General features: G+C 36.6%; 1 pseudogene; it reads right to left on the bottom strand.

Moving 5' to 3' along the window:
- Positions 1 to 4,996: 4,996 nt before the first annotated feature.
- Positions 4,997 to 14,441, bottom strand: LOC116892751 (annotated as a pseudogene).
- Positions 14,442 to 14,622: the final 181 nt, after the last annotated feature.

The following is a 14,622-nucleotide window of genomic DNA, read 5'->3' as shown; positions in this document are numbered from 1 at the left end:
CCTATCCCAGAAATCCTCTCTGCATACTGGGACTTTCATCTTCCTATTGTCTGCCTAGGCTCATAGCCCCATAACCTCTTATCAATAGGTGAAGTTTCCACGATTGTACAAAAGATTCCTTTTATATTTCCTCCTTTTAGTTCAGTAAAAGGCCCTTCCTTTTGTAATAATAAACTGTATATAATAATGATTATGAAAACTACAAGATTACATTCAAAATGTCCAGTATATATGCATTTGGCAACCTTGGAAAGTTTATACTATATATCCTATCTTGGTGAATATAGAGTTTTATACCTAAATATATCTCTATTATAACTTGTATTACTAAGCTAAATCGTCTTCTTAGACTTAAAAAGATTTTCCTGAATCCTAAACAACTTAAACTTATATGTGAGACTATAACTATCTAGTCTTTGAATGAATCAGAGACTTGAGACAAAATAAATATTACTTTAGTATGTAGGAGGAAGTGCAGAGCAAGCAGCTTCCAAAACTATAGAAATGACAGAGAACACTGGTTGCCTGGACAGTCCCCCAAGATTCTTATATAATGTTGGAGCATCTATCTTCAGCCTTCTGGCCCACAATATCTCCTTTTTTGTGAAGGAGGAAATGTGAAGGACTGTTTACCCTGACTTGGCAAAGCTCAGCAATTGACTTCTCTGTGTCTTGTTTGTCCTGTTTGGACAAACTGTCAGCACACTGTCAGCAATTGAAGCAAGGGCAGTTTCTTGCCCAGTGGCTACCTTGCTATATATGAAGGAAACTACTTATGGAGGTTCATTGATGCTCATCATCTTCCTTGAAAAATCTTGGGGTGTTGTGATGAGCATACCTGTCTGATAGTTTTAAAAAGGCCTTTTAATAATAAAACATCTTTAAATTCTATATTCTGTTGATCTCTAAGATTCTTGAAGACCATCTACCTATCTAGAATATATCTGAATAGGCAAACATTGCTTGCTTCTAGCTATTTACTATCTGAGCAACCTTGAAAACATTTTTTAATTAATCAAACTAGTATCTAATATGAGCATAAATTTGATTAATTATTAACTTACATTTCTTCATTATTCTAAACAGTTTGTAATAGTGGCTTTCAAAGGACTAGAACTTAACATTGCATTTTTAAGAATTACTTAGGTACAATACCTTGAAAGGAGTTGACATGTAGTATGTTGTAAGCAAATATAACCTTAAGTTTGTACCAATATACAAGATTATAACAATGTAACCATATATAACCTTAATTTTGTATCAATATACAAAGGTATATACCAATGTTAGAATTTTGGCTAGCATCAGCTCTATAGTTTAAGATTAGATTCAATAATCTACCCTTTATTCCTATTATTCCTATACCTCTCCCTTTTGTTATCTGTACTCCTCCAGTCCATTTAACATTAGAGATGAAAGAGTAGAGGAAAGAAAAAGAGAAAAAGAAATCCTTGAATCCAACCTCTGTCTTTATGTTTCTTCCTTGATAAAAGATGATATAAACTTGTCACCACCCTCCTCAAATGACAACCAACAACTGTCATCTATTGATTGACAAAAAAATAGCCAGTCTGCTTTTTGGAAATGGGGTGTTGCTCTATTAAAAGTGATTCTTGCTTATTTGTGGTATTATTTTCTTTTTGTGGGTCTCCTAAAAATTGGGATATTGGTCAGTCTTAAGAAATCTAACTTATCATTTGTTGTCTAGTCTCTGCATGCTGATAAAATTCAGGACTTTTCTGAAGTCCTGAGTGCAACAGGCTGGGATGTTCAATCAGTTGGGGTCATCAGCTTTCTCTGATGCTGTCCTGGAAGCAGGTTTTGATGAAACAGCTATTAAGGCAATCTGAATTTGGACCACCTGGGTTACTTGTCTTGTCCTCTTTGGAGTCTGGTTCTTTTATTCTGCAAACATATAAACTTTCACAAGTAATATACACTTCTACATTAATACATGTGCAATGTGCAAAACTAAGTTAAAGATGATTCTCTCTTCTCTGAGTAGGCAAAGCATCTGTGTTTTTATGTTAGTTTAGATTGTATAACCAAAATGTAATATAAATTTCTATGTAAGCCATCTGAAAGCCTGTTCTTTTTCTTTATTTTACTATCTATAGCAATGATGTTCAGGGGTGGGGTCTTTCCTCGTGTTAAATCCAATTTTAATCTATTTAGATGGAATCAACAACATTTTTTTTTCCTCCCACTGAACGAAGGGCAATCAACAGCATTCTTTTCCTATTCAATGTATTTCCTGACCTTCATTCTGAAGCTATCACATAAGTAGACTGATGAAATTTATCATTCCCTTCCAAATTCCAGCATATTTCAGCAGCTGTGTTATCTGTCTCATTGATATTTAAAAAACCAAAACCCTCAAAGTCAATACAACTCTGTTCTATCTAATGCTAGGAGATCTTATACTCCTTCTGTTCTATCATCATTTCCTTTAAAGTCCTGTTAGATCTCTCCATAATTGCTTGACCTATTGGATTTTAAGCTAACACTGTAACAGGTTTTATGCCATAATGTTTTGGAAAAAAAATGTTGCATTGCAATGAGTATAACTGTAATGTCTGAGATTCAACACTTTCAATATGTAAAGGCATTTCCATGATAGCAATCAACTCTAAAAAATGTAAAATCTCAGACTCAGCCTTTTCGGAACTCAAGGCAGAAGCCCATTAGAATTCTGAAGATGTATTACTAGTGTGAGATATCAACACTTGTACATATCTTAATCCCCCACAGTCTATAAAATGAAACATTATCTATTGTATGACATTGCTTTAAGGCAGCATCAAACAATCTGTACTCGTAACTCAATATGTTGAATCTCTATGGGTTTCCATTGTAATTTCTCAAGCCTTTGTGGATCTTTCTCATCTGAAACCTTCTCTTTTGTTGCTCGTGTATGTTCCACTTTGAGTACTTTTGAAGGTTCTTTACCCTGACTTAAAGAACCATCTAAAATCTGTCCTATGGTTTCCAATTTAGAGTTCCAACTTTCAGTACTCTCCTAATCTAAGTCTTTTTACATCTCTCTTTAAAAGGATACATAAAGTTATAATCATTACTGAAGAACAATTTTATGCTGATAAGTGAAATAAAATCATATGGGATCCAGATGCATTGTGTTATTGCATTTTTACACCATTTTAAACACAGAAAATATGGCTGGCATCACTTCTGCTCAGCTAGCAGGTTGTACAGGCTGCTAGCTCCTGGCTCTACTCACCAAGTTTGGTCCCTTTTTCTGGGCCATAGGCTTTTCCCACAAGGACTCAAATTAGACCATCTAGATATTCTAGCAGGCTTTTTGATCTTGCTCTCAAATCTTGCTCTGCTTGAAAAAAGGTTGAAGCTACTGTGCCCTCAGGCTCTGATCCATGAGTGAGTGGGGAGTAGCCTCTGATAAACTCAGTTGGCATTAATGCAAAGTGACCATCTCTCTTAAAGGAGAAGTGCCTGTGAAATGTATTTGGCTTCAGATACCTACATCTATCTAGGAACATGTATCCAGGGAATGCTTGTTCATGCTGGTAAGTTTTGGGCTCTAAGCCTGGTTCTTTCTAAGTTAGGATTCTATGCCTGACAGTGGATACTATCTATAACCATGAGCTTTCCACCTATGCCAATGTTCACTGAAATACTGAGTCTGAGATTGCATATTTATGAATAATTGCCTAGGCCAAAAACTTGGGTTTGTTCCACAACTAAATCATAACTTAGTAACCCATTTATCCTATTTTATATGCTGCCATGTGGTTAATTACGTCTCCTCAGGTTCATGCTATCTTCTTCATCGATTTTTGGGGCAAATTTTTCTTTTGCCTACTTTATTCCAGAAATCTGTTCTCTGTACCAGAACTTCAACCTCCCTGTTTGCTATCTAATCTCATAGACCAACAGCCTTTTACTGATAGATGAAGTTTCTACACATTGCACAAAAGTTTCCCTGTACAATATATTTTGTCCTTATTATGACTTTTTTTGAGACAAGGTTTATGTAGTCTTGCCTGTTGAGGAACTCAGTTTGCAGATCAGGTGGTCTTGAACTCACAGAAATCTTTCTGTCTTTCTGTCCGAGTACTGGGATTAAAGGTGATTACCTCCATGCATGGCATCTTTATTAACTTTTGGATTTTGAACAAGATGTTTTTTATTCTAGCTTTTGCCAGGGGCTAGAGAAATGAATTAGTGGTTAAGAGCACTGGCTGCTCTTCCTGAGAGCAGTGGTTCAATTCCTGCTGCCTGTGCCCTGGACTACTTACCGTCCAACCCTACCTGCCCTTGGGAGTTGGAAGTGTGGTAGCTTAGAGTCAATGACTAGGCTCCTGGAGCAGGTAAGAAACACTGCAGCAAGCTCTTTGGAACTCTGCGGCAAGCTTCTTTAATACCCTCTATCTGCAGCCCATTGGTCCCAAGAAAGCATCTCTTTTAAACAGTAGTTCCTGCATCAGCAATCCTTGGTCTTTCAGGCAGTCTTCAATTAGGTCCTCCTTCAGGAGATGCCTTTGTGGCTGTGCGGTCCCTAGCATTTACATAGAGGTGGCCACTGAAATTCCTCCTACATTTTCACTCTTTTCAGATTTTGACTGCCTAGTTGGATCCAGGGTGCCATTGCCCTGACATTGCTCACTCCACCTTGGAGGATTACCAGCATAGCCACTGTTGTTCCTCCTATAAATTCCCAACACATACATAGCAGCTCACAAATGCGTATGATCTCAGCTTCAGGGAATTTGACATGCTCTTCTGGCATCAACAGGCAGTAGGCATGCATTTAGTGTATGGACATATACGCAGTCAATAAAAAAAATACACCTTTTCATACAGTTATATTTGCAGAATTTTATTTAATATAAACTCTATTATATTCTTCTAACATTTAAAACTTTTTGAAACGCTTTCACAAATTCCTTATCTTAGGTTTACATTATGTATACTATTGTGATTTGTAAGCAAAGAATACAAAATAAATGCTATGTCATATTATTCTCTCCAGTATTAATTTTCTGCTGGACTCAATGAGTTGAGTAATTAGTAAAAGGTTAACCACATTCCTTACATATGCAAGATCTCTCTTTAGTATGAACTCTGCAATGTGTTCTAAGATTTGAAAGCTGGATAAAAATTTGCCACAGTCTTTGCATTTGTAAGGTTTCTCTCCAGTATGAATTTTCCAGTATGATATATTCTAAGATATGAGCTCCTAGTAAAGGATTTGCCACATTCCTTACAGAAGTGATGCCTTACTTCAGTTTGAACTCTCTGATGTTTTCTCTAATTTGAATACTGGGTAAAGGATTTGTCATAGTCTTTGCATTTGTAACTTTTTTCTCCAGAATGAATTGTCTGATGTTTTCTAAGAGGTGAGCACTTAGAAAATGATTTATTATATTCCTTGCATACAAAAGATTTTTCTCCAGTTTGAACTCTATGATGTCTTCTAAGATGTGAATCCTGGGTAAAGGCTTTGTCACATTCTATACATCTGTAAGGTTTCTCTCCAGTATGAATTTTTTGATATGTCCTAAGAGTTGAGTTTGTTGTAAAGAATTTGTTACATACTTCACATTTGTAAGGCTTCTCACCAGTATGGATTCTGGAATGTGTTTTAAGATGTGATAATTCAAGAAAGGACCTACCACATTCTTTGCATTTGTTTAACTTTTCTAAAGAATGAATTTTCTGATGTCTTCTAAATGATGTACAGTGTCTACAGGTTGTCACATTAATGGCATTTGTAAAGCTTTTCTCCAGAATGTCTTTTGTCAGTATGCATTTTCTGATGACTTTTAAAGGCTGATAGCTGGGGAAATGACTTTCCACATTCTTTGCATTTGTAAGGTTTCTCACCAGTATGAAGTCTTTGATGTGTTTTAAGACTTGAGCACTGGGTGAAGGATTTGTCACAAATATTGCACTTATAGGGTTTCTGTCCAGTATGAATTCGCTGATGTTTTGTGAGAGTTGACTTCACAGTAAAGGATTTGTCGCAATCCTTACATTTGTAAGGTTTCTCGCCAGTATGACGCCTTTGATGTATTTTAAGATGTATGCACTGGGTAAAGGATTTGTCACAAATATTGCACTTGTAGTTTTTCTTTCCAGTGTGAATTCTCTTGTGTACAGTGAGGCTTGAGGCAGCACTGAAGCATTTCCCACATTCCACACATTGTTTTGGTTTCTCTACAATGTAGATTGCTTGTTTTAAAAGACTACACGTTGAACCAAAAATGTCACCATATTCTTCTTGTCTGTGCTCTTTCTTTGATGTGTAGAGTCTCTGATCTTGAGTAATGATGGGCCACATATTTAAAGATTTCTTACAGTCTTCAGATTTGCAAGACACTCCTCCATTGTGCATGCTATCTGGGTTTGATGAATCAACAGAGGCATCTCTGTCATTACTGTAGCTGTAGTTATTAGAGTTTTCTGTGGTTTTACTTGTTTTATAACATGCACAATGGGAGGGTTCATGAAGCACTTTGCCAAGCTCATTACAAGACTCTTTTTTAGCCTTTAGGTTTTCCTGGAGACTATCATGTATGCAGTTCTCTGAAAATGGGTACAAGTCAGATTAATTGGGCTTGTTCCATGATTAAACATTTGATAAGTAACTATCTGCCTATGATTTATCTCTCTTAAGATAACTCAATAAACAATTATTCAGAATAAAATTTACAGTAGGCTACCCTTTTCTCTTACCCCAAACCAGTGACAGCCTTTAAGGAAAATGAAGCATATAAATGGGGAAATAGTAATTAGCTTTTGGATGGAGTTTATTAACTGATTATTTAGAACACACGTTAAACATTTTCTCAGATAAGGGTGATGAAAAGTTTAATCGAATTACATGTTCACAGCATTTTGTTAATGAAATAAGAGCACTGTTTAGAAGACATAATTCCTTCTAATATTAAATTTTACTTAAAAAATTTCACTTAAAAGCATGAAAAAATGTTTTATTTTTTAGAAAAACAAATCAATGAAAAAATACAAAAAGAGAAACCACATTAGGTCTTTAGAAGGAATGGGTGGAAAGCAAGTATGTTGCCAGGTACACAAGGCTCTAAATTTCTTAAGACTGAATTGTTCAAGTAGGAACTGGGAAGAATAGAGAGAGGGTAAACTATAGGCAGGATACACTGTATGTGAAAAGAACTCATTTCAATATAAGGAAAAAATGAAATACAGTGATAAGTGTGGAAATATTATAAGCTATTGAGTTTGTGAGTGCATCTTGGAACCTAAGTGAAGGGTGCATGACACCTGTAAATGAAAAGTGGAAAGAAAAAAAGCCAAAAACTATGAAAAAGTCCTTTTCGACTACTAAACTTTCCTTAGTCTCCTGTTGTTCCCAAGATTGCTTCACAGAGTTTACAATAACTTAATTCAGCACATATAAAATAAAGAGTTGGCAATTATATAACCAAAATAATCTCACCCACAGAGATGAGGTTGGTATAATTCTCCAACATCACATCCATGTACAAAGCCCTCTGAGCAGAGTCCAGGCATTCCCACTCCTCCTGGGAGAAGTCCACAGCCACATCCCAGAATGTCAACTGACCCTGAAACAGAAAGAGGTACAGTTTTGCCATGTGATCCCAGGGACAGTGCTTTTCTTGATACAAGGAGACTTAAGGAAATTAGGAATATAGATGTGTAAAGACAATAATTCAAAAAGGTGACTGCTAGCATAGTTATATTCAATAATAAATATTCTAACTGTGAAAATAGAATGATACAATAGTCTCACAAGTATGTCTATAAAACAGGACATAAATTTAAGGTCTGGACACAGTTATCCATTCTTCCTTTATGTCCCATAGGATCACAGTGTTCATGTTTCAGAAGGGAAATTTGTGATGAGGAAATGTGGTTTTAAATGCTGTACTTTCAGTTAATGCTAATGTAGACCAAAACTTTATTAAAAATCAGAAACATATTAACTTAGAGAATGTAGTGAATAACCTTCAGGTTATGGATGAGCAAGAACTTACAGAATAGAAAGAACACCAACAGCATATGAACCAACCCCTAGTATCAACAGATGGGATGACATGAAAAAAATTTCTGCCCATCAAAGGAAACAATCAGCAGGGCACACAGACACCCACGGAATGGGAGTGAGTCTGTACCAGAGGCACTCTGGATTGGGGCTTATATTTACAATTTACCAAGAATTACAGGCATTAAATACAAAGGAAATAAAACTGCCAATTAGCAAATGGTTAAAGGACCTGAACAGACACTTTTGAAACACAGAAAGATAAATGGTCAATACATATTACAAAAATGGTCAATTCAAACTACTTTGAAATAGTGCCTTATCCCAGGGCTGTCATCATCCAGTCTGACACCAAATGTTAGAGAGGATATAGACAGAACAAAGCCTTATTCACTGTGTGTGTGTCTGTCTGTGTGTACTGCAAATTAACACATCCATTATAGAAATAAATTTGGAAATTGTTTTAAAACTAAAGATAGAACTAACATATGACATAGCTCTTTCATTACTGGACATATACCCTTAAGACTCCATACCCCACTCTGGAGATATTCATACCCCATGTTTACTACTGTTTTATTCACCAAAGTACTGGGATCAATCTAAACATCTATTAACAGATGAATGTATAAAGTAAATTGTATGCATATAAAACATAATACGGGGTTGGAGATTTAGCTCAGTGGTAGAGCGCTTGCCTAGCAAGCGCAAGGCCCTGGGTTCGGTCCCCAGCTCCGGAAAAAAAAACAAAAAACAAAAAACATAATACTATTCAGCTGAAGAGAAAACTGTAATAAAAATTTGAAGAAAAATGGAAGGACTTAGAGAGGATTATTAAGTGAGACTGTCAGAAAGAAGATAGCTTGTTTTTTCCTCTCATATGCAGAATCTAGCCAATAATATACGTACATAGAATAAAGTACGTGGGCATAGCAGAATATGGAGGAAAGAGAGTAAGAAGGTTGAATATCAGGGGTTGATATTCTCAGTGTAACCATTTATGAAAAGCATATATAGGTAGTTCCTTCTAGTTCTAAATCTTTCACAGTTTTGTTTTGTCTTGTTTTGCATTTTGATGGTGGACCAGTTCATAAAGATATATTTGATAGTGAAAACATAAAATCACATCTGAGGCTCCAGAATATCTGTTCCCAATGACTCTTGCAATTGCAGAAAAGTATATTACGTTGTGTAGTCAGTCTCTGGGGTGGTTAATTTCAGTATGTGAATTTTTGTGTTTGTCTGAAGATTTTTTTATGTAAACAAGTTAAAAAAATTTTCAGAAACATAAAATTGAAGGCTCTCATTGTCTTAAATCATAACCTTTCCAGAAAAATAATGGACATGACTACTGACCTGGGACATATTTCCTGGAGAATCAGGCATTTCCCGTTGTTTCTCTTCTTTATCTTTCAATAAGGATAAATAGCTGGCTTGCTGCCCTTTCGTATACAGGAGTCAAAAAGGAAAAGCAAACCATGATGAATGGTGTTAATGCACAATGTCAGACCACCTAAGAAGGCCCCTGAAAGCAAGAGAACTCTACCAGGTGTCTGGTTAATGACACCAAAGCTAGGCGGGCATGGAATGGCATTCAAAGCTTGGACAGAAAAGTACCATCAACAATATGGCTACACCAAGAAAACCACTCCCTTTAAAATTGATGGAGACATAAGGGCATATGCAGATAGTTACCAGTTACCATAGCTCACTTCACTGAAGCAGCACAGTACATAATAACTTAGAGCAAAAACATACATAGGAAAATCAGAGAAATTATGCATGAAAATATGACAGATAATGCATTGCATGTGAAGAATAAGTAAAATACAGGAGAAGTGAGAAGTAATCATCCATGCACAAGACAGCAAACCACTCTCACTGTAAAGTGTTGCAGCATGTCTGTTGTGTGTTATAATAAAGAGTAGAGAATATAGTAAGTGGGCTTGCAAAACAGAAAATTTATTATTAATCATAGCAAGTGGGTGGAGTCCCTGATCGATCAGGGCCACCATACAAAAACTCAGAGGCAAAAACTATGGTTTTATGTGAAAAAGTTATTAACTTTTTAAAGATATTAATTATGTTATGTTTGTGAGTACACTATAGCTGTCTTCATACATACCTGAAAGGAGCATCAGATCCCATTACAGATGGCTGAGAGCCACCATGTGGTTGCTGGGAATTGAACTCAGGACCTCTGGAAGTGCTCTTAACCACTCAGCCATTGCTCCAGCTCTAACTTTTTAAAAATTTTGTTCAGCAAAGAAGGCATGTAGATTGGACAGGGATGTCTTAGACTGATGAAAAGTATCTTTGAGTTTTATTTAGGAGATAACCAAAAACACCCCTCAAAATTCTGAGCTTTACTATAATTTACTATAATTTTCAAAATCTGTGGGTAATAGCAGCACAGAAGGGGAAAGAAGTATGGAACAATCCTCATCTCTATATATCCTCAATATTTGACATCCTTAGAATTTAGTTAAGTTTTATATTTGAGACCTTTCATGGACTTTCAACCATTTTTTAAAAAATCATTTACCAGATACATAGTAGTTATTATTGAGAACAGTCATTGTAAAGTATGTTCTTGTGTGAAAAGCTGTGGTTTTCTCCTGCATGCAGGAATTACAGTAGGAAGAGATAACATGATCAGGGGAGGTAAGAATGAAACTCAGCTCAGCTGGATTTTATTGTAATCAGTGCTAGACCAAGACATCTAAGTCTGGCCCAGGACATTTTACTTTACCCCTACTTCAACAGAGCACAATTTTGGAAAAAAGTATTCAGCTAATGATTAGCTCACTCCGAAGTACACAGCATTTTAAAATGCATTTATGAGATTCTTTCACAAGAATGGATATTATCGAACCATTGATAGTGCCCAACATTTAGGGTCTAGGATGATTGACTAAGGTAAATATAATGCCCATGGATTGGAATGGCCCTAAAATAGTAATCACTTAGGCTTTTGTAAAGCATTAGTCACATCATTCATAAGAATGGGATTATGGTCTAAAAGCAATGCTCAAGGTTTAGGGGAAATGGTCTGGGATAAGTTAAAACAAAACAAAACAAAACAAAACATGTATTCTGGTAAATATGGGCAGAGTCTCAGCAGACAGCAAAGGATCACCAGGTTGTAAAGCTACATAATTTCTGGCATTCCAGGAAGAGCAGTAATACACCTCATTCCATTGAAGAGGTTAAGTTGTGTTCCTAATTTTACTGGTTTCTCTAGTGCTTATCTGTGAACCTTTTTGGTCCTCTACATCTCCCATTCCTAAGTTTTTGAAGAAAAAAATAGTGGGTATAATAGATGCCCTGGTTGAATGCATTTCTCTATGGCTAGTCCAATTAATACAGGCAAGTATAAGAGCATTATAAGGACAACTAACTGAGGGCCAAGGAAAGGTGGAAATGATAGTAGCCATGGTGGCCATTCAAGGGTCACTTGAGAGATCTTATCTTTCTGTATTTACAAATCTTTAATTTCACATAAATAGATGAGAAAGATCTGACACATTAAAGTAACACATGCCAGGAAATGGTTGACAACTAAGATTAGATTTGAGCAACAAGTATCTATATGGTAGCTCTATTTTGCAAAACTGTGGTTTCAGTTCACTTATTTTTTGGTTGATTTCTACTAAAATTTTTGCTGCAACATTACCATTATACAAAACATTCAGGCCGTTTTAGAGACTTATCTTTGTATTCCAGTAACCATTCCAGGAATAGGTACTAAAAATACAAAAATAATCCTCAGCATGGCATAAGAATACCATACTATTATTACAGATGTGTCTTTTATCCCACCCCACCCACTCCTGACAAAAGCAATTTGGAGTCTGCATTAACAAGCTAAGAATTGACATGCAGTACAGTCAGTAAATATGACAGTGCCATTTTACAATATAATTGACAATTTCTGAATTGAAGCTCTTTTAATATCAAGTTAAGACTTTTAAACATTGAGATTGGGAACTTTTTTGATCCTTCCATAGTATATCATTATAGATCATAACAGTTTTCTAATGACTCAGTTTACCAAAAAATATCTACAGCCTAACAATGCCAGCTTCTAAACAAGAAGCTTAGACATATATATTTAAACCAGTTTCTGTTTGCCTGAATAGATATTTTCTTTTTTTTTTTTTTGTTCTTTTATTTTTTTTCGAGCTGGGGACCGAACCCAGGGCCTTGTGCTTCCCAGGCAAAGCGCTCTACCACTGAGCTAAATCCCCAACCCCCTGAATAGATATTTTCAAGCCAATGATTCTCAAGTTTTTAAAATGTTGTAACCCTTCAATAGGTGTGTGTGTGTGTGTGTGTGTGTGTGTGTGTGTGTGTGGTGACTCTAATCACTCCCAATTTGCAGGCAACCCTAGGCTGCCCTTGTAAATAGGGTTTTGAGTCATAGGTTGAGAAACCGTTGCACGTTCTTTGTCAGACTGCCTAAGGGCATTGTCTTATTGCAGCATGAGATAGCAATTCTTCACTCTCTGGTGTTTAGTTGTGGCCCTTATTTTTGGTCTTTTATTTATCTATTCAGCAAGATCATTGTTAATAAAGACTTTATAATAAAATATCTGGCAAACTCTAAAATGTGCTGCAGCCTTATACACTTAACCTGTTTAAAAAGCTGTTTTTTAAGCCCTCTAGTTTTTTAATTTCCTTTAAACTCCAAAACTTTCTTTAAGCAAGTTTAAAACCTCTCACTGTGTGTTTTTGTAATATAAAAATAAAGTACTTTTAAAAAGTGTAATGACACAGAACACAATAATTTTTTGAAAGCGAAACTAAGTTTTTAACAGTGTGAACAATTTAGTGTCTCTATGAATGCATGAAGGTGTGGGTTTAATATCTCACTAAACAAGCACTGTTTTAAGTCTTATCTTTTGTCAACCTGGCTTTTAAGACAAGAACTACATACAATTTTTAAATCCCAATTTAAAAGTATCTTTAGAGATCTTCCTCGATTGGCTCAATCCATGTGTTACTGCCCAGAGTGATTCCAAGCCTGAGTTATGAGTTTAAGTTGATTTTTTATTACAGATTTGTAACCATATTCAGTAACTTGATCAGCTATACCAGCAGTGCTAGGCTCAAAGCTACAGCAGCAAAGCCACAAGAGCAGTACCAGTTTATCAGTTCTTGTGTCCCTTTTAAAAAAAAAAAATCCTTGAAATGGGTTAAGACTAAGTCTTGGGGAAAACGGCTATCAGGTGTACAGGGCTGGCAGGTGAAGTTTGCTCGTTTCCCTGAACATGAAACACAGAATTACAATCAAATTAAACGAAACTACAGACACAAAAGGGCAGACAAGGACAGACCTGCATAGGGAGGACAACCAATAGAGTGGGGGGATGTTTCTCAAGGAGGCTTCCCCAGGCCAGGATGTAGGGGGATGTGGTTTGGGTATCCAGGTTTGGTCCAAGTGACATGCTAGGAGTGCCCTCTGGCGGCCATCCAATACAGACGGTGGGCCATTCCAGAAGCAGGAAGTGTGGCGTTTCCCTGGATTCATGTGGAACCTTGTATTGGGATATGTGGGCTTTGGAATTTTTGAAATGCTGTTAAAGGGCAGGGTCTGTGGCAGGCAGTTGGACTGTGAACCCCCCACTTCGAAGGGAAAGGAAACAAGCAGGGAAAGACTGGCAATTAGAGAATGCAGAGAAAGAGAAGAGGCTGCAGGGGACCAGAAGACAACAAGGTGCACAGATGGACAAGATGAGAGGTCAGCCAATGAAAAGACACAGTCCTACAGTCAAGACTCCTATCCCACTTAATTTAGGACATCTGGATCCATGTCAGGAACCTCCTGGCATAAGAGAGGTGACTCTCCTCTTTCCCAGACTCAAGGAGTGGTGCCTACTCCAGCCTCTTTATTGAACCCTAACCCTTTGGTGCCAAAACCTTATTGGCCTCTGGAGGATTCCCTGACTCAGCTAATGGGATGGTCTGGATCCCATTCCTAGGTGAGGAAGCTAGGTGGGGCCCCAAATGTTACACTGTCTTCCATGTCTCTTAGTAAAGAGAGGAATATATATCAGTTGGCTGGTGAAACAAAAACTTTTATTATTCACACCACATAAGTGGAATTACTGATCTGTCAAGACCACCAGACAATGACTTTGGAGCCTTGTTTCTTCTGGCAGTCCTAAGCAGGGGCTGAAGCAGGGTTTACAAAGATAAAAACCACATACACGTGGGCCAAGTTATAGGTATACTTTTTGTCAATCAGGACTCTGGATTAAAGACTTTCCCAATTGTTCCATCATTGTCAGCTAACATAGAATGTGTTTTTTTCCTAATAAAATTTACCTTCTTTCTGTTGTTAGGAACAGCCATGAAAATTTGGGGAACTATTCCTTTTTAGAGAGGAAGTTAGTCTGCTTCCAGTAGGTCTCCAGCTCCTGGGATCTTGAATTTTGTTTCACTCTATATGTAAAATTGAATCTGAAGTCAAAATGGCAGTACTTAAGAACAGTTCCTTTATCTGTTCCCAGGAAAGAAAAGATACTATCAACAATACAACCAGAGACATTAAAAAAACAACAAACCAAATAGAATAAAAACCCTGTTAACAGAAAATG

Source organism: Rattus rattus, chromosome 2 (genome assembly GCF_011064425.1).
Source record: "Rattus rattus isolate New Zealand chromosome 2, Rrattus_CSIRO_v1, whole genome shotgun sequence".
NCBI classification, from domain to species: Eukaryota; Metazoa; Chordata; class Mammalia; order Rodentia; family Muridae; genus Rattus; species Rattus rattus.
Note: the sequence above shows the minus strand (reverse complement) of the source record. Positions and strands in the feature narration are given on the sequence as shown.